An 18987-nucleotide genomic window follows, 5' to 3' on the forward strand; every position below is an offset into this window, starting at 1 on the left:
AGAGGGCTTCCCTGAAGGTGCTGCTGACTAGCCGTGTGGTCTTGAGCAAGTTCCTAACTTTCCTGAGCTGCAGTTTTATCTTTACACAATGGAGGTTATTCTTCATTTGACAGAGGAGGGGTGAGGTCACAGGTCAGAGAACTCAAAAGAGTTGCAGAACTTGCAATATGGTCTTAGACTTAGACCAATTGCTTATTACTGCATAACTAATGTATTAGTCAGGGTTCCTAGAATGCACATGTTGTGCATGTACACACACACACACACACACACACAAGTTCTAAATTCTGCCCCTTCCCATCTGGGATCTGTGGAAGCTTCTATAGTCACGCCTTCTCTTTAGTCTCTATTATTTTTGTTTTAAGCTGTAGATTATGCCAATAGTGATTAGTGCAACCATTCCTTTGTATTTGAATAAACAAAGATTGCCTGAAGATCAGAGGGTAAAACAGCCTCACTGGTCAGCCAAGTAGTGGTAACACACACCTTTAATCCCAGTAGCCACACTAGTTGCCATAGAAATCAGGCAATGCATGCTTTAATCCAAATGGTGCACGCTTTTAAAACCAGCCCTAGAGAGGATTATAAAACGGGAGGAGACAACTTTCAGACATAGTCTTATTCTGAGGTTTCGTGGAGGCATGATCGCCATTTTCGGACTGAGGTAGAGGTTAAGAGTCAGTGGCTGGCTGCTTTTATGGAACCCTTACGAGGTGGAACCGTGCTGGCAGAAGCAGACCACTTGGGGTGGGCTTTAACAGTTCACACCATGCTTAGTTTAATCTTTTCTGTCCCCGTTCATGGCTGAGATGTGATCCTCAGCGCTCTGCCCCAGCTGTCTGCTGCCATGGTTCCTCTATTATGATGAACGCTCCCTCTGGAACCGTAAGATGAAATAAACCCTTTCTTCCACAAGCGTCTTTTAGATGTGGTGTTTTCCACAGCAGCAGAAAAGAAAAGCAAAAAACACCCAAACTGGGGTGATGTCTGCATGCGCCTGTTGGAGTGGTGTGCGCATGCGGATTTGGAGTGGTGTGCGCATGCGGCTGTTGGAGGGGTGTGCGCATGCGGATGGCAATTTGGGGAAATGCTTTGAGAGTGAAGAAAATGCAGGAGCTGGGTGACTGTTACAGGTCAGAAAAATGCCTGCTTCTTCCTCTCTCCTTCCTTCACTCTTTCTATTTCCTTCCTCTTTCCTTTTTTCTTCCATCCAATAGCCAAAAATTTCTTGATTGCCCTCAGTCTGTGGCTGTTCAACGTTTCACTGATTCAGTTCGTACTTGTAGAGAGCATGCTGGTATGCTGGGCATTCCTGCAGGCAAATGATGCGCCACAGAAAAGTGATGGGGGAATGGGGAAGATGACAGTTATGGCCGGAATACAATATATGCATGTGTACAAACATCATCATAAAAGAAGGAAAATATTGCAGAGAAACCAGGTTTTTATAGTTAACATACTAAACCAGAGTAAGAAGTAAAAAAGCAACAAGGGAGGTGATCACAGGTAGTGACGGTTTGTTATTACTATTCATCATGATTAGGAGCAGACAGAGACAGTTTCATTTCCTGGTCTTTCACCCATGGATCTCAGCAATTCCTATGGCCTCATACTCTTCAGTCCATCCATAGAATCACATAACCAATTACCTTTCTTTGGAAGCTCATTTCCCACTTCCCACGTTCATTCTCTGTTTCCTGAACCCATATTGTGCAGTCAATGCTATGCTAACAGTATAGTGTAGGGTAACAATATTAAAGAGGGTTCATTTTATAGCCCCCCCCACATTTGTGAGTCTTACATTAGTGTAGACATCATATGAACAACCAAATATACTGTCACATAGTGGTAAGAGCTGTGGAAAAATATAAATTATGAAGTTGGGTGAATTATGGCAGGCAATTTTAAATGAATTGGTTGAGCCAGACAATCAATTAACTGGTGCTTTTAGGTCAACATACCAAGGAAGATGAAAAAAATAGCTAGGAAGATATTTGGAAGAGGTGCAATCTAGATAGCTGAAATAGCACATTCAAAGACCCCTGGTGCCAGGCCTGGTGGTGTGGGTCTGTAATCTCTGCTACTCGTGAGGTTAAAGCAAGATCAAGGCCTACCTAGGCAATGGCATGTACCTCAAAACATCAAGAAGACTGGGGATGCAGCTCTATGTAGAGAAATGGTCTCCCATGCACAAGACCCTGGGTTCAACCCTTGTATCACAAAACCTCTGGAATGGGTAAGGCAGGTACATTTGAAAACAGTGAGCACATGGCCGAGACGTAAAGGACATGGGATAGGGAAAAGCTGTTGAAATGCCTACTAGCCGTGTTCTTCACCCAGCCTCAGCTGCCCACCGACTGTGACAACCTCATTTCAAGGCTTCTTCATTCATGCTCCTCCAAGGAATAAAAGGCAACTGAGTCTGTTCACCAAACAAGCCATGAAGTTTATTTGGCTCTAGATATCAGTACCAAAATTGTGTCAAGGTCTCTTCCACGACCCACGGAATTTATAATAGACACTTTAGATTTTGTGAAGAATCACATGAGATACTTAAATTTTGTGGGACACCATGCAGAGCACATCTGTTAAAGTGCCTATTTCAAGAGTAAGTTAGGTCACATAGGTCACACTCATTTCGCCCTGGATTCACTTTCTTTCGTATGTACATAGTCACTTCCCTTCCACTTTTTCTTGCTAAGTCGTGTAACTCACTTCATCTTTATCCTCCCTTGTGATGGTCAAAGTCTCTGCCGTTTAGGCTGTTTATATTTAGTGCAATTTTTATATGGTGAAATTTAAGTCTGACATTTTATTTTTTGTGTTCTTCCTATTCCCTCTATTTTTTACTTCTCGTTTTCCTTTCCTGCTTTCTTGTAGGCTTCTTAACACTTTTTAATATCCTATCTTCATGTCTCTATGCTATTGAGGATATCTTTGTTTATATTTTGTTTCCACCAGTCATCAATATGTACTATTTCTTTGTCTATGGGAGTTAGAGTTGCTATGTCTTTTCTTTACAAATGTGACAGTTCTTTGTGTCTTGCACAAGCTTTGATTTTTAAAAATCTGTATCAGTTGGTTACTTCCCCTATACATAGGGTGTGGCTTCTATCTGACTGTTTTAACTCTTTGCTTGTATGTGTATTTAAGTTTTATAAGGTTGACAGTGATGTGTCTGGTTGCACATTTTTATATTATTCCTGTTTGAGGTTCACTCTTTTTTTCCCATGTTGTGAGCTTCTTTCCCTGGGGTGATATAAACAAATGCCTAACTCTTATAAGGCCCCCCAAACAAACCAAAATATCATTCTGCTATAGTCCAACTTGGGGAACCAATGAGTTTATGGGTTTCCTTACCGAGCATGGGTGAGGGGTTACTTACAGAAATGTAGGTGCCCTCAAGGCACCCACACTCAGAAAGCCTCAACCCAGCACGGATGGTGCCTTCCCCTAGCTGCGTACATGGAGTGCCCCCTTCAGTTAACCCTCCACAGTCTATATGCTGTAGCACCTCTTGGGATCATGAGACCATGGGCAGTTAGGACAGAACTACAATACAAGTGGCCGAGGGGACAGCTAGAACCTTAGGTGAGCATCCAGTGACCTTCTCCACGCTCTCCTTTGTGGGGAACATCCACAGTCAACTAGCTCAACCTGGGGCGTGCTTACAAGGGATGCAGTTGTGCTGACAGACATGTCAGCTGTTAGTTTCCAGGGATGGAGTTTACAACACTCAAAGAACATGAATGTGTGTCCTTTTTCCAAACTGATAGCATTTTCTGTTAGTTTCTTCAAAAAAACATATTTTTAATTCTGGAACTTCGATGAAACCGACATTAGATAGCTTTTTGTTCTTATCTAGAAGGTTCTCAACACTCTGCTCCTTTCTGAAAACTCTTTCTCTCTGTTGTTTAGATTACTTCATTTCCATGGACTTGCCCTCAAGTCTCCTGCTTCTTTGTTCTGACAGGCCCATCCCCTGGGCTTTCCCCCACGTTGGTGGATTTTCGCCACTACCACAATTCCCATCTGGATTATTTTTTGTGTCTTCTCCTTCCTTCCGGAAGCTTCCTTTGCTTCCTTCACTTCGAGTACCAGGCCTTCCCAATGTTCCTGTCATCTTGGCCTTGCCATCTGCTGATTGTCATTTCCTATTCGATTTGATATTTCCCTGCTTTGGGTATGGTGAGCAATTCTGGGCTATATGCTAGACGTTTTTTAGCATGAGGTTGTACAGCTCTGGTTCTTATTCAAATCCTTTATTTTTGCAAGTAGCCAAACTCCTGAGGTTCTGGCTAACTTCTGTGGGCTCTGGTTTGAATAGCGATTGAATTCTCAAATCCTTTGCAACACTATCCTGGTAGCCTGTGTGCTACCTGAGGCCAGTAGGAAGCCTGGGTGGTGTTTTCTTCTGTAGCTTAATTCTCAAAGATATATTCCCCACTGTGACCCTGCTTACTTTCATTCGTGGTCTGTTTGAGGACATACCGAGGACTTCATACAACATTGCTTAGTTCTTTTCATACTTCAGGCAGTGGTTGAAGAAGCCCTGTGGATGCTTCCCTCCTCTTATAATCCTTGCCCCCTCTTCATCTGCTGTTGGGGTGCGGAAGATGCGCCCCATGTTTGTTGTCACTTAGGGACGGTTAAGAGGGTCTCTGTTGACATGGTGAGGGTAGGAAGGGTCATTATTGTCTGCCAACAGCAGCCTAGGGTAGAGAAGATCACCAGACTTCCACTCCAGGGCTAGGGAGGAGGACCTCCACCTCCATATTTGTTGATGAGTGTAGCCCCACCCTCTCCTTATCAGCCTTCTCTGTTCACGAGGGAAGGGATACAGTCTCTCAGAGTTCTAGACTTAAGTGGTGTAATCAAAACCACTGACTTCTGACCTCTCCCGGCCATTAGCTGGAGAATTTGTCCCCCACCGTCCTCCCTTCCATTTCCTTTTTTTTCCTTGGAGTGTGTCTGCTGATCCACATCCCCTGGTGTTTCTGAGTTGCTATTCTAGTGCCTAAATTAGCACTATAGGAGGCCGCGGCTTCACCTGGCACCCTACACGCCTAGCGCCCAGAGTCTCAGGTGTGGTTTCAGATGTGCGGTCAGCATGGGGTGGGGCTAGCTGTGTTTATCAGGGGTACCAGTGTGCGGTGAAGCAAACGGTCTCGCCCCACTCCATTCGCTGAGATAACCCCAAACCAGAGATACCAATATTTAAAAACAATGTCTCAAGAAAATTTTCAGTGTGGCGGTGACAGATCTGAGTCCAAGTGTGAGGGGCTGTGGGGTGCCCCAGCCACATCTACCTGTCCGGTGTGGATTCCACTTGAGGATAACAATGTAGGCATTTCTTCTCTTTCCACCTAAGCGCATTATTTTCTTCCCCAAATGATGCTGACTTGGTAGATCATAAATACTGAAGTACCTTTCTGGTGTTAACAGCCTAGTGAATGGAATTATTAGCCGTTTCCTGGAAACAATTACCGAGACACTGAAGTCACTGTGAAGTTTGAAAGTGCGGTCCTCCGGTGTGAAAGGAGGACATAGGTAAACCCAAAAGTTGTGAATTAACCCAGAGAGGGCTGGGAGGGCAGAACTGACACCTTCCAGAGTGTCTGGAGAGGAGGGGGAGGGAGGAGGAGCCGCAGTAGAACAGGAGACCTTACGCTGTTGTGCTGGCCCATTACAAAAAAATCCGCTCTCAGCTTTGCTAACACAAAGCTTTTTATCTCAGGGCTCAGAGGGCTTTGTTACAGGTAAATATTCTTGTCTCCTGCTGAGAATAAGAGAGGTCAGGCCCGGAGAGATTAGCTGAGATGCCTATTTAAGGTCACATAGCCGGTAGTGGCGAAGTAGAGAGTGGCCCGTAATGGGATTCGTCTGCTGACTATTGTGTCGGCCTAAGATGCTGCTGCGGGTGTGGAGGGCAAGGCTCCAAGAGTAGCTGGCCAGAGACAGGGCGTCTTAGCAGAAGGTCACCGAAAGGGACTCGGGGAAGGGGTGTTAAATATAGTCTCCATTGTTACCCGGACCTCACACTGAGATCTGGAGAGTCGCGATTTGCAGAGTTTGCATAGCCCATTCAAGGAAGAAAAAAAAAAGCCAAGAGTAGCGGCAGGCAAGGAGGGATCCTGGAGGCGGCCTAATTCTCTGGGAGTTTTCCTGGCTTTCAAGCGATGTACATAGGGAAACTGAACAAGGAATGCAGTTTCTGGAAAGCCAGTTCGGTCCAACTCAAGGTGGCCGCAGGACCCTGGTGAAGCTTCGAAGGAATCACAGAGGCTTGGGGATGGGGGCAGAACTTTGGTTCCGCGGGTAGATGAGTGTGATACCTCAGACAAGACACTTCCTAACTTGTGCCTTTGCAAGAAATATTGAGAAGTCTGGCTTCATTGGCTCCTTCTCAAAACCCATCTATGAATGACAAAGACAACAGACCCCAGTCTCCCTTCCTGAAAAAGCTGTACTATATCCATGGAGACCGTCTCATGGTGTCTATGGAGTATTTCTGTTTAATGTGTGGACCACAGAACTTTGTCCCTGAGATTATTCGTCCCCGTTGGCTGTTTTCATGGCTGTAGAGGCGATGAGACCCAGCATAGAACTGTTAGGTCTGTTCACTTCCTACAATTAGTGTTGTCTGTGGCTTATCCATAAACCCTCATCAACCGAATTCGAGTATTTCCAGAGACAGGTGGAGCCCCCAGCTCAGTTTCTCTTTTCAGATAAATGACAAGAGAGGACAGGGCACATCAATCTGTTACAAACGTCCCATGAGTTAGGCCGGCACTCTAAGTTGCTACCATTCATTTACCTGGCCTCTTGGATGCTAGATACAGAAGTTGGGTCACCCTGTTCTATCTGCAGAGCTCAAACAGGAAGGACTAACTTCGTGGTTCTGATTTTCTTTTCCTTCCCTAAGCAGAAATGGGGCTAGCCACACTCACAGCTGAGGGCCCTATGAGCAGGTTTCCCGGTTCTGAGTAGCATGATGCATTGGAATTAGGGAGAAAAGAAATGTGTCATCTAAGAAATTATTTTGGGTTATGGAGATGACGCTTGGAAATTTCCAGGCTCTAACCTGAGTTCTGTTCCTGGAAGTTTCTAGAGTTTGTGGTCTTAAACTAGAACTCAGGTTAGAAACACCAGACTTTGCCTGGAAATTTCCAGCCAGCTCCATCTGTACCGGTGGGAGCAATGAGCAGGTGTTGCAGGTCTGAGGCTCAATTGTGTGGCTGGAGGGTGGACTGACTTGCAGACTCAGGCTGATGGAATCCTGTTGGGGCTCTGTGCTGTTGTTCATTCTTGCCCACTGCACCCTCCACACTTCTCTAGTTGACTTTTCAGTGTAGAGCAAGGTGGCATCACTAAAATCCAGTTCTGCAAACTCTACTGTGTAGTGTGTCCTCAGTGTGCACAAGGAGAAGGCTCTGCCGATTATTTGCACATAGGTGAAGAGGTAGATGGATAGTAGGTAGAGAGATAGAGAGAGAGAGAGAGGGAGAGAGAGAAAGATAGATGATAGACAAAAGATAGTTACACAGATAGATGCACATAGGGACAGATAGGTAATAGATGATTGATTGATAGATAATGATAAATAGGTCATTGATAGATAAATAAATAAGAGATAGGCCGATGATAGATAATATAGACAGATGATATAAATGGATGGATAAATAGTAGATGATATAAATAAGATAGATAATTAGATAGAGATAAATAGATGATAGATAGATAACAGATGGGAGTGCTAATTAATTTCTTTTTCAACTTGACACAAATTAGAATCATCTGGAAAGAGGGAACCTCAATTGGGAAAATGCCTTCATCACACTCTCCTGAACACAAGCATCCAGGGCATTTTCTTAATTAGTGATTGATGTGGGAGGGCCCAGATCACTGTGGGTGGGGCCATCCCTGAGTTGGCGGTCCTGGGTCCTATAAGAAAACAGGCTGAGCAGACCAAGGGAACAAGCCAGTAAGTAGCAACCTCCATGGCCTCTACAACAACTCCTGTGTTGAGGTTCCTGCCTTGAGTTCCCACCCTAACTCCCTCATCAACAGGGTATGACCTGAGAGTTGCAGAGTCAAATAGATCCTCCCCCATGTTGTTTGGTTTTGGTCAGAATGTTTTACAGCAGCCTCAGAAAGCAAATCAGACAAACAGATAAACACACAGATGGTAGACAGAGATCACACTGGATAGAGGATAGTTATAGCTACAGAAAGACTTACATATGTGATGTTGCTATTGCCCCCTTGACATAGCTAATACATGTGTTAAGTACATTAACTACACCTGTGCTTAAACACACTGCACCAGCAAAGAGAAGGAAATGAAACCAAGTGCAAGGAAGTCCATAGGGGCTGGAGAGTTCCCTCCATCAGCCTCTCTGGTTAGGCATCTCCCTCCCCTCCCCTCCTTCCCTGCTCCCCAACCCTTCTCTTAGCCTCTCCCCTCCTGTCAGTAGGAGGCTCCTTTCCTAGCCTGTCCCCTAGGGGCCCTACAGAACCTTTTTACTTAAACATATATTGACCTAAGCCTTACTCCTCTGGATGAATTATACCACCGGCAGCAATCTGCAAGGCGTAAATCAACCTGCAACCCCAGGCAACTGTCTGCTGATGGCACAGGATGGGGAAACCATCGCTTTCTGCAACTCTGTGGACAGGGGTCTCTAAATTTTGTCCCCTGACAGCTCTTTCCTCACCTGGCTCTTTTCTTCGCCTCTCTGTCTAGTTTCGTCTGGCTCTCTCTTCTCCCCCACTTTATGAACAGAGACAAAAGGACTCCAACAGGGACCAAGAAGTCAAGAAGAAGGACGGATCTTGATTCTGACACCTGAAGGCATTCTGTCCCATCCATCCGTTTGTTGGCTGAGCTGATGAAGGTGTCACAGGGGTACATGTGCACTGTGATGGCTGTTACCAGTCTTAGTACTCCAGAAGCTCTTGAAGTCATGCTAGGGTCCTGTTCACCTTCTTCCTCTGGTCTTTATAGCAATGTCTGTCAAACTAAAGGCATCCACTGCCTGGGGAAATGGATGGACTCTAGGTGCTTTCTAGAAAGCATATCTGCCTTTGTGGATATCTTTCTTGCCCCCCCCCCAGCTTCACCCCGTGACCTGCTCTGGTATTGCTTAGCTATGCTGAGTTGGGGTCATGGACTCAGATTAACGTATCAGCTCAGTGCAAGAGCCTCTTTCTTTCCTCCATGATTTGAGATCCCTTTCTATCTTGCTTTAATGGAAAGCAGCTTTTAATATTTGGCCTGATGAATTTTGTGAAATATTAGCAAATATTAGCTATCCCACTAAAATATTTGAAGCCCATAACTCACTCTTGGCCATGTTCTTCCTGGAATATCAAGAGAGCCCAACCCCCACCCCTGCAGACTTTGGAGACCTCAAGCTAAGTCCAGTGAAGTTTCCAGGTAAGAGAATGATCACAAAGGCTAGGGAAATGGCTCAGTCGATAAAGTGTTTGCCTTGCCAATAGGACCTGAGTTCAGATGCCATAGCCCATGTTAAAAAAAAGAAAGCAATCTGGGTATGGTGGCATGTAATCCCAGCTGCAGGGAAGCAGCGACAGCCAAGTTAGAGTTGCACGCTTACACTCACAATGCCTTCTCCTTCCTGTCTTTTACCTCAGCTGTGCTTGCTGATCAAGTCAGTGTGTCCGCAGGACAGATCCACCCATTTATCAGGGGGAGAAAACAGAAGCCCTGGCGTATGATGCTCTCATCACTGGGCAGCATCAGAACAGGCAAGCTCTCGCGAAGAATAACCCACAGATGGCGTGTTTTCCTTGCATCAACTTCTGGAATCCTTCCTGGACCTCTATAAGGCCTGGTCTAGAAATATGTCCCTTGTATAGATATATAAACTGAGGGTCATGGAGTTTAGGTAATTTAGTCTTGAGTCATCGAGAGAGACCGTGGCGAGGATCCCAGGCAAACTGGCCTAAGTCTAGAATGGTGCTCGTGGCTGCTGTTCTGCTGGAGAGCCATTGTTGTGTCCTGAAGACCAGAGACCCCCACACACACCTAAGAAATTCAGGGTGGTCTCTGGGGGTCTTGTAAGTTTCCGACTTCACTGATTATGTGCATCCTATTTAGTGAGATACTTTGTAAAGATTTGTGAGTCTGTGTCTGTGTGTACCACACAGTGTGCCCACAGAGACCCCACCCTTGGAACTGGGGTCACAGGCATCTGTGAACTGGCCAGGTGGGAGCTGGGAATCAGACTCAGGTCCTCAGCTATCTCTCCGGGCCTGTAGGTACCCTTTGAGCATGTGTCTATAAAAGGACCAAGGACCCCAAATTAAAACCACAGCTTGGACAGCAGCAAGGGCTGGAGTGTTGAAGTGTGGGTACAGAAGCAGTGAGCGATGTCAGAACCAGGTCCACCCAGCTGGCTAAACCATTCATCCACACACTTCATTGTGAGTCTGAAACCCCACTTCTTATTGCCTGGGAGGATGAACAAGTAAAACCAAATAAGCAAATGAGACATGATTTCGAGTCATAAATAAAGTCATAAATTTCAGGACATGGAGCCAGTGAGATTTGGAAGACCAGAGGTTGGCCAGCTTGCCCCGGGATCAAAGGGAGGACACAGAGCCCCTTTGCACCAGGTCCCCTTGTCAGCAGCACAGGGCAGGGCAGGGAGATGTCAAGAGGAAAGGATTTCTTTGAAGTGTCAAGATAAGAGCCGTCTCCAACTCCCATTAGTGTGAAAGTCTTTGCTCCAGGATTTGGGGAGCAGTGCATTTGTGTGCTTGAGGACTTGAGAAAAACAGACCAGCTGAAGCAGACAGGACTGTGAATACAGGATGTGTCTGGAGCTGGCCAGCAGGCTCTTACGGCTCTCAGTTCTCAAAAGACGTGGGGTGCAAGCCAAGATGCCTTTGTTTGTTTGTTTGTTTGTTTGCTCCCCAGTTGGCCGCTCTTGCATAGACACCAGCTGTGAGGTTTAGAAGTTGAGTGGACTGAGCCTCGCACACTGGGCTCCTAACGCCTTTTGCCCTCAGGCTGGACGAGTTTGGGTGAGTTGAGGCAAGTTTTTCCAGCCTATCCGAACCTTAGTTTCCCTTCAGATTTCAGTAGTTGCCCCTGTACCTAAGGTTCATTTGAAACCGAAATGAGATTACACAACCTGGCAAGTTTCTTCCCACAATATAGGTTGCATAAGAACATTCGGGAAAGTTGAATTAATCTCCTAGGGCTGTGTGAGCTCTGGAGGCCAAAGGCGAGATCACGTGATGCCTTTTGCATGATCCATTATCCCCTCTGCTGGAAGTGCAATAGGTTAAAGGTTAAAACTCCCCCCAATGCCGCCACCACACACACACACACATACACACACACACACACGCACACACATCTTCCTATTTCAAGGTAAGCACAATTAGCTCAGAGGAGCCTAACAGAAAGCTTAGACTCTGGGAAATCTCTTAGTTTTTCTGTGCCCCAGTTCCTATGAGTGTAAGTAAGGACATTTGACATTAAATAGTAGTAGAAGCATCATCAGTTAGAGCAGAGCCCAGCACATTGTAAGGGTTCTATAGTGTTAGCTTTGTTTCAAGTACACCCAAACTCCATTCAACAAGCATATCATCCATTAATTATTCTATCCACTCTTTGTTAACTGTAATCTATGTTTTTTCATTTTTGTTATGTGTATCTGTGTAGAGGTATGTGCACCACTTTCATGCAGTTCCCTAGGAGGCCAGAAGAGGGCAGCAGGTCTCCCCAGACTTAGAGTTACAGTTGGTTGTGGGCTGCCCCCATGTGGGTGAACTCAGACCTTTGCAAGTGCTCTTAGTGTTCTTAACTACTGAGCCCTCTCTCCAGCCCCTAGTTGTAATATATTGAGATGCTGAAGCATTTCCTATGCTGGATGCCAGGATTTTGAAGCACCCATTGTCCTTGTGTCTAATAGACTGAAATCTTAATTGGAGAATTAATACATCCTTGTCTAGTTACTCATTCAGCCAGAAAACTTGAGGTCACATTGGGCTCCACTGATTGTCAAATTTTGATTTCATGAGTATCCCCTTTCCCTGCCTAGTGTACCTAGGATGCTCCTTCCTAACTGTCCTTCCTCATTCAGCCCGCTGCCAGGGAAAACATTGAAGGAGAGGAATCGGCATCATTCTTGGGAAAGTCATCTCTATCCCAATGGTAGCAATATGGCAGCTCTGGGGACTCCAAGTTGTGTATGACTTCTGACATGAGGACAACCTTGTGAGGGAGTGTGTCTTCAACACATCGAGGCTGTTCTCCCAGAGTGCTGGAGCCCATCTTACCCTGTAATGCTGTGTGTAGGGTTCCCATGACACTGTACACGCCCCTCGCCATTCTGATTCTATTGTCTCTCTTCCTCTGGGGGCCTCCACTTCCTGGCAGTTGTCTCATGTGACTCGATTGGGACAAGCAACCCCATCTTTCTACTGCTATCCTGGTGGCTGCCCTGCACTGGAAACATTGCCCAGAATTTCCCAGAAGTTTCCTTTAGAGAAGCTAAAAGACTTTTAGCTGGAGTGTGTCACCTGTGGGCCTTCGATGACATCACTTCTGCCACGATGAGGGTTTCAATCAAGAGCTAGGAAGGAAAATTCATGAGTCCTGGATTAAGTGGTGATCTGGGGACAGCTCCCAGTTAACTTCACCAGTGCTTTGGGCTGCTCTCACTCAAAGCAAAATGAGGGTCAGTGGGTAGAACCCTTGCTTAGCGTGCACCAAGTTCCAGGTTCCACCCCCAGTACCACACAGAACAGGCTCAGAGGCACATGCCCGTAACCCCATCACTTGGGAGTTAGAGGCAGGAGGGTAAGAAGGTCAAAGTCATCCTCTGCTGTGGGTTTGGGGCTAGCCTGAGATACATGAGCACCTATCTTATAAAACAAAAACAAAAAAAAAAAGGAGGGGGACTTGAGACGGGTTCATGGGTAATCTCAGATCCTTTAGATTTCTCATTTCTTTGTAACCATTACCAGTGGCCCTGTCCCCTCCAGAGGATGTTTTGGATGATGTTGGAGATGTTCTTGCCATGGTGACTGGCAGATGCAGTGTGAGAAGGGGGTGAGAGTAGCTGGCTACTGCGGAAGAAATCTGACAGCCCAAACCCTGCTATGCAGGAGGAACTAGGTGGTGCACCTGAAAAAGACATAGTCCCCTGTGGTCCCGGCCCTCCGTCAACAAAGTCAGCCCAGTGAAGACGCCACCATGAATCAGAAACATCGCCCGCTGGATCTCAGTGCTCGCCAAACAGGTGTGCCTCTGTTGCAGCGAGAGGAGCAGCAAGCTGGCTTGCAATCAGTCAGATACCCAGAGCATGCTCAGTCGGAAGGCGGAAGTTTTCCAGAACCCTGTGGACCAAGTTAAGAGCGGCTGGGGTATGGTGTGATAAAGGATGCTCAATAGTTTATTTACCACGCTCTAGCGTGAGGTCTTCAGAGAATGGTGCAAGTCGAGGCCACAGGAGAACTGAGCCCACTTGGAGAGGAACACCACACTGATTTTCATCTTGCTCCATCCCTTCCTCCATCCGCTTCTTCCTCCATCCCTCCCTTCTCCACCTGGTACTTCCCTTGGCTAAAACCCTCTGGAGGCCAGCAAGCAAGGGGCTCAATGAAGCCGCCTACCTAGGTTAATTTTTTGGGTTCAAAGCAAAGCCAAGGCAGGAGAGAACCTGTCCCTGTCCCTGCTTCCTCGTGGAAAATAGACAGGCTTTGAATCAGATGGAAATGCCTGAGATATATTGCCCTCCTGGGGGCCCCGGAGTTACTAAACCCCAAACCTGACCCCATCAGGTTTCTGTCACTCCCAGAGCTCATTACCAAAAGGAAGTCACACCTGCCCCCCACCCCCACCCCCAAATCTACCTGCTGCAGCCACCTGCCTGGAGCTCCAGCTGCTGGGGACTGACAGTTGATCATAGGGGAGAATTGATTTCTCAAGAGAAAGATGAGCGAGGTGAAGGCGGGCTCTGCAAATCCAAATTAAAGGGGAGGGTGGGCCTGAGCCAAGAACCACAGCGCTCTCCGCAGAAAGGCCAAGAGGTAGGGGGACCTCAGCACACCACTCAGCACAGGGAGCAGTCCCAGTGGACTCAAGGACTTCCGACTTCCGGGTCTTGCCTTGACTGCATTGTGTACCTTTTGGGTCCCCTGGCCTTGTAGACTGCTACTAATTAGTTTTTGTTCAAGTTAATCCAGCTTTTCATCTTGGGACTTCTTTCTCCTGCTAAGAGTTGAAGTTTGAAAATGTCACTAACAACCTCGACAATTTAGCGTGGAAAGCCTCCACAGCCAGGGGAATTATACCTGAGGAATAATGTACTCAGCCAATCTCCCTCTAGAAACCCTTCATTAACATATCAAAAGACTTGAAAAAGTGCCCTCTTTGACCCGAAAATTTCCTGTCTAGTGAAAAGAGGTTTTTGTTGGTTTTCCCCCTAAAGAAATAATTATGGCGGTGCACAAATATTCAATTAAAAATGTGGTCAATGAGTTATCCTTAGGTCTGGAGAGACAGGGGAGAATCTAATATTTAACAAAATACAATGACAGTAATAAGAAATACTCAGTGTCTGCATGTACTGGGCACAAACAGAAGTTCTTAGCCTACATTAATCTGATTCTCACCAATAATCTCTAATGAAGCAATGGCTTTTTTTCTTTTGGGGCCCATGTGAGAGCTGGCCAAGCACAGAAAATCCAAACAGCTTGGCAAAAGTTACAGAGTCCAGTTAAGTATTTGCAAACCCTGGGCATGAGGGGTTTATAGACGATTTGAAAAGTTATAGATAGCTGCTGGCTGCCTTTCCTATTCTCAGTCCGGAAGAGCATACCTTCCTAGCCATACAGCGGGTCCGAACGTTCGATCCTCAGACCCCGAGTCTCCTTGGAGCTCGGTCCCGGGATGAGGCAGCCGAGAGTGAAATGGCTCAGTCCACAGCATACCCTTGTCTTTAGCCACCCTGGATTGTACTGTGAGGGACTGTGGGCAGATGTGGGGGTACACACTCAGTCCCCACTGGACTGAATTCGTGCCTCAGGTCTAGGGGTATGCACACTGGAAGGGTGTCTGCTCCTCAGGAGAGTGTCCACACATAGAAGCAGAATTGGGGAGCAGAGAGGGAAGCGTCTGGGGGCTGTGTGTTTAGAGAGTGGTTGAGAAGAGGGTGCACATTCTACTAAACGGAATACCCACAGACTCCTCATCCTGCGATAGGGCTGTGCCAGCAGGAAGGCCAGACAGGTCAGTCTGTTGACTTCCCCGGGGAAACTTCAAAATGGAGTGTGGGACCATGGCAGTTAATCTCCACTGTCAAGAGAGAAGTTTGGGAGACTCATGGTGCAAAGCTCCAGGAGGGCTCAGTGGGGGCTCAGGAGGGCTCAGGAGGCCATACCTATTGCCAGTCCAGTCAGGGAGTTCAGGCTTAATCAGCAGCCTAGTCCACTAGGGAGTCAAAGGACGCGTTCTGTTTACATGGTTTTAAGAACGCCTCCTGAGCTGTCATTGGGCCAACGTGAACTGGCTTCAGACCAATCCGACATCGCACCAATGTGATCCTTGAAAAAAGATGCCACGTGTTGGGCACACACGCTTGTCAACATTCAAAAGCCTGAAGCAGGAGGTTTGTGAGTTCAAGGCCAACCTGGGTTACATAGTCTCAAAATTACTATGGATGTGAGTACTGCTACTGCTGCTGCTACTAATTGAGTGAGAGTATCTTCGTGTATTGGATAACACCTATAAAATAGCATGCTAATCCGCCTTTACATTTTAAATTACATTTCTTTGTTTGTTTATGGTGTGTGTGCGTGCCTGAGCATATGCGCATTTACTCATGCCAACAAGCCTGCACCACAGCGCTCCTGTGGAGGGCAGAGGACAACTTGCAGGATTTGGCTTTCTCCTTCCTCCATGCTGGACCTGGAGACTGAACTCAGGTTCTCAGGCTTGGCAGAATGTGCCTTTGTCCTCCGAGTCAGCCCACAGTTTCTTTGCTCCACCTTAAAACATATACACACCTACTGAGAGGTATTCCCAAGGCCTTGAAGATTGTAGGAAAACAATGCAAAATGGTAAGCATGCTACGGTACCTTTGTGGGGAAATAGGATGGTTATGTACATAGGGAAAAAAAGCAAAAATAACACTTGCCTTGCACAAATTTGAAAACCAAACAATAAAGCTTGGAGGCAGCACTGGAGAGCAACTGAGGGAAGGCAGGCTCCAGAAAAGCTGAGCATCCGACAGGAAGTGGCTCTGGAGGAGACTCTACAATGAGTTTCCTCTTTTCGTGGCTCCTAGCCTGAAAAGCAGGCACCGTTCAGAGAGAAAGGAGCCAGACAGGGAACGCCCCAGGTGGCATGCATAAACTCTACTCAAATCCTTGGCTGACCTCTGAATCACATTCACAGGAGAATACTGCAGGCATGCTGGGAGGACCAAGGTGCAGGAGCCAGGAGCGGAGACAGCTCTACCTCTGATCCTTTGATGGAGAGACAGCCCCATGTACCGAGGCCAAGGGTTGGCTGTTAGAGCTGTTCTCATTCTCTCTCTCTCTCTCTCTCTCTCTCTCTCTCTCTCTCTCGTGATGGGTTTTGAGAATTTTATGAACATGACCCTCACTGTGTCCAGGATGTATCCAAAGACAAATGGGGTCCCCTTTGCCAAAACCTACCTCCTGGTAACCATGGTAACCACAGATGCTGAACTCCAAATGTGAACCCAGATCTTATGACTGATTTATGAATCTTCGATGAGCTCCTGCCATATGCTTGGTGGGGATGCCTTACCAGTCTCAGAACCGGTTGAAGCCTGGGGCCTGGCCTGCTCCATTGCAAGGGTTTGATTTGGTCGGAGAAGGCAGTTATTGGCTATCCCTTCCCATCCATGAATGAACGCGAGCTGGGATGTGTGTGATGAAGGCCTCTTTAGGGGAGAGAAGCATCCAGTCTGATGCTCTGCCAGAATCCCGAGTGCTGGAGGCCTGTGCTGTCTTGTCAGCGCTTGAATGCAGACAATTGAGCTGAACGCACTTTGACCTTTGTCTCCTGAGCGGCTGTCCAAAAGCCCCAGATCTGTTAGCATTGCTGCTTTTCACACATTCCTTTGTATTAAGTTTGGTTTTCTTTTTTCTTTCTTTCTTAAAGAAGAAAAGCAAAGAGGCAGGAAGCACACACATACACAGAGAGAGACCCCCCACACCGGGCCTTTTTCCTCCTTCCAGTAATTACATAACACTGAGACTCCTTCCAAGATTTGCCATGTAATTCTAACAAACCCATAAACTTCTTGAAGTTTTGTTGGCACATCAGCCATGCCAACAGTACATGAATTCGCCGTGGCTTGGGTGTTCCAGCCATCTGAATTCGCATAAAAATGCCAAGGCTTGTGCGGTCTGAAGCACAAAAGTGACTCCCTCATGGGCACCAGCTCTCCCAAACAAGTCCCAAGTGGAAAGCCTCCGTGGAAAACGAGAGTCATTTTGAAGAAAGGAAATAGGGAATGGTGACAAGGGAGACTTAGAGGTGGTGGCAGGGGGTTGTGAGGATTGCTTGGGGGAGCAAGGGATTATTCGAAGGAAATTGCGCCGGAAAATGTAACGCGGAGTAGGCGGATGATGGGAAAATCAGTTTTCAGTGTGGCCAAGGAAGACCCCAGAGGCAGAGGAGGGTTGAAAAGTGAGGTTTGAGTCAGACGTGTCGGGGACCGTGCCAGGCCTCCAGGCCTGCTGAGTGGTGATGCAGAGAGGCATAAGCTCTGGAAATTGCAGGAGGGGCCTGGGAAGACGGCTCAGTACTTATAGGCGTGAGGACCTGACTCCAGATCGCCAGGACTCCTGGTCTAAAGCCAGGCTCGGTGGTGTACGCCTACATTCCCAGTGCTGCCATAAGAGAGGCAAGGGGATCCCTGGGGCTCGCTGATCAGTCTGACTAGCCGACTTGGTGAGCTCCAGGTTCATCAGGGAGATTCCGTCTCAAAGGAACATACAAACAAATAAAAACAACGGGGCAATTGAAAAAGAAGACAGTCTTAGACATTTGGCCTCTATATGAACATGCACACATGAAAATGCACCCCCACACACACATACGCAGACACGCAGACACGCATGCACGCACACACACACACACACGTGCGCACTTGTACACTAATTGCAATAGAAACAGGAGAATTTCTGAAGAGACAGGAGGAAAGGCCGGTTAAGAAGCACGCCAAAGGATTTCCCTTTCTCCATCAATGAGGCCAGCCCATTTCTCGAAACTGCGGTCTCCAGTTCCACGCATCTCAACCTTTCATTTCAGACCCTTCTGGTCTTACGGCGTTCCCATGGGAACAGGATGGGAAAGGTGCAGCTGGAACCTAAAGGGATGACAGCACTGGAGAACCCAGTGAAGGGAGGGGCAGCCTCAAGCAGGACAAGCTGCTGCGCTGCCTAGAGACCGAAGGCAAACATGGGAGTCCGGTCCAAGGTAAAACAGAGAGAATTTAGAGGAGGTTTAAGATAGCGCGGGACAGAATTCCATGCAGAGACCTAGGAGCCATGGAATGTTGATCAAAAGCCTCTGTGAAACCTCAGACTCCACCATCCCCTGCCCCATGTTCCGACCTCCGAGTGGGGTGGATGAACACGGCTGGTCCTGCTCTACAGCCTGGGCTAGAGATGACTTCAGAGCTGGGTCCCTCATCCTCCCTCTGAGATTTAGGCCAGATCTGCTGGACATGAGGGACTTCTGGTGAGATGGATGTATCACGATGTCAGATGCCAGGTCTAACCTACAGAGACTCCCGTCTAACTGAGAGGCAATCTTAATGAACACAGATCATTCTGGAAATAGAGGGTTTCTTTTCGATGAGTCACATTACAGTAAAGTTTTATACAGAAGCTAAAGGAAAACAAATGGCAAGAGGTTTGTTGGGAATCACCCTCTTGGTGAGCTAAATGGTGGCTAATCGGGTCAGG

The sequence above is a fragment of the Chionomys nivalis genome, chromosome 3 (genome assembly GCF_950005125.1).
Source record: "Chionomys nivalis chromosome 3, mChiNiv1.1, whole genome shotgun sequence".
In the NCBI taxonomy this organism is placed as follows: Eukaryota; Metazoa; Chordata; class Mammalia; order Rodentia; family Cricetidae; genus Chionomys; species Chionomys nivalis.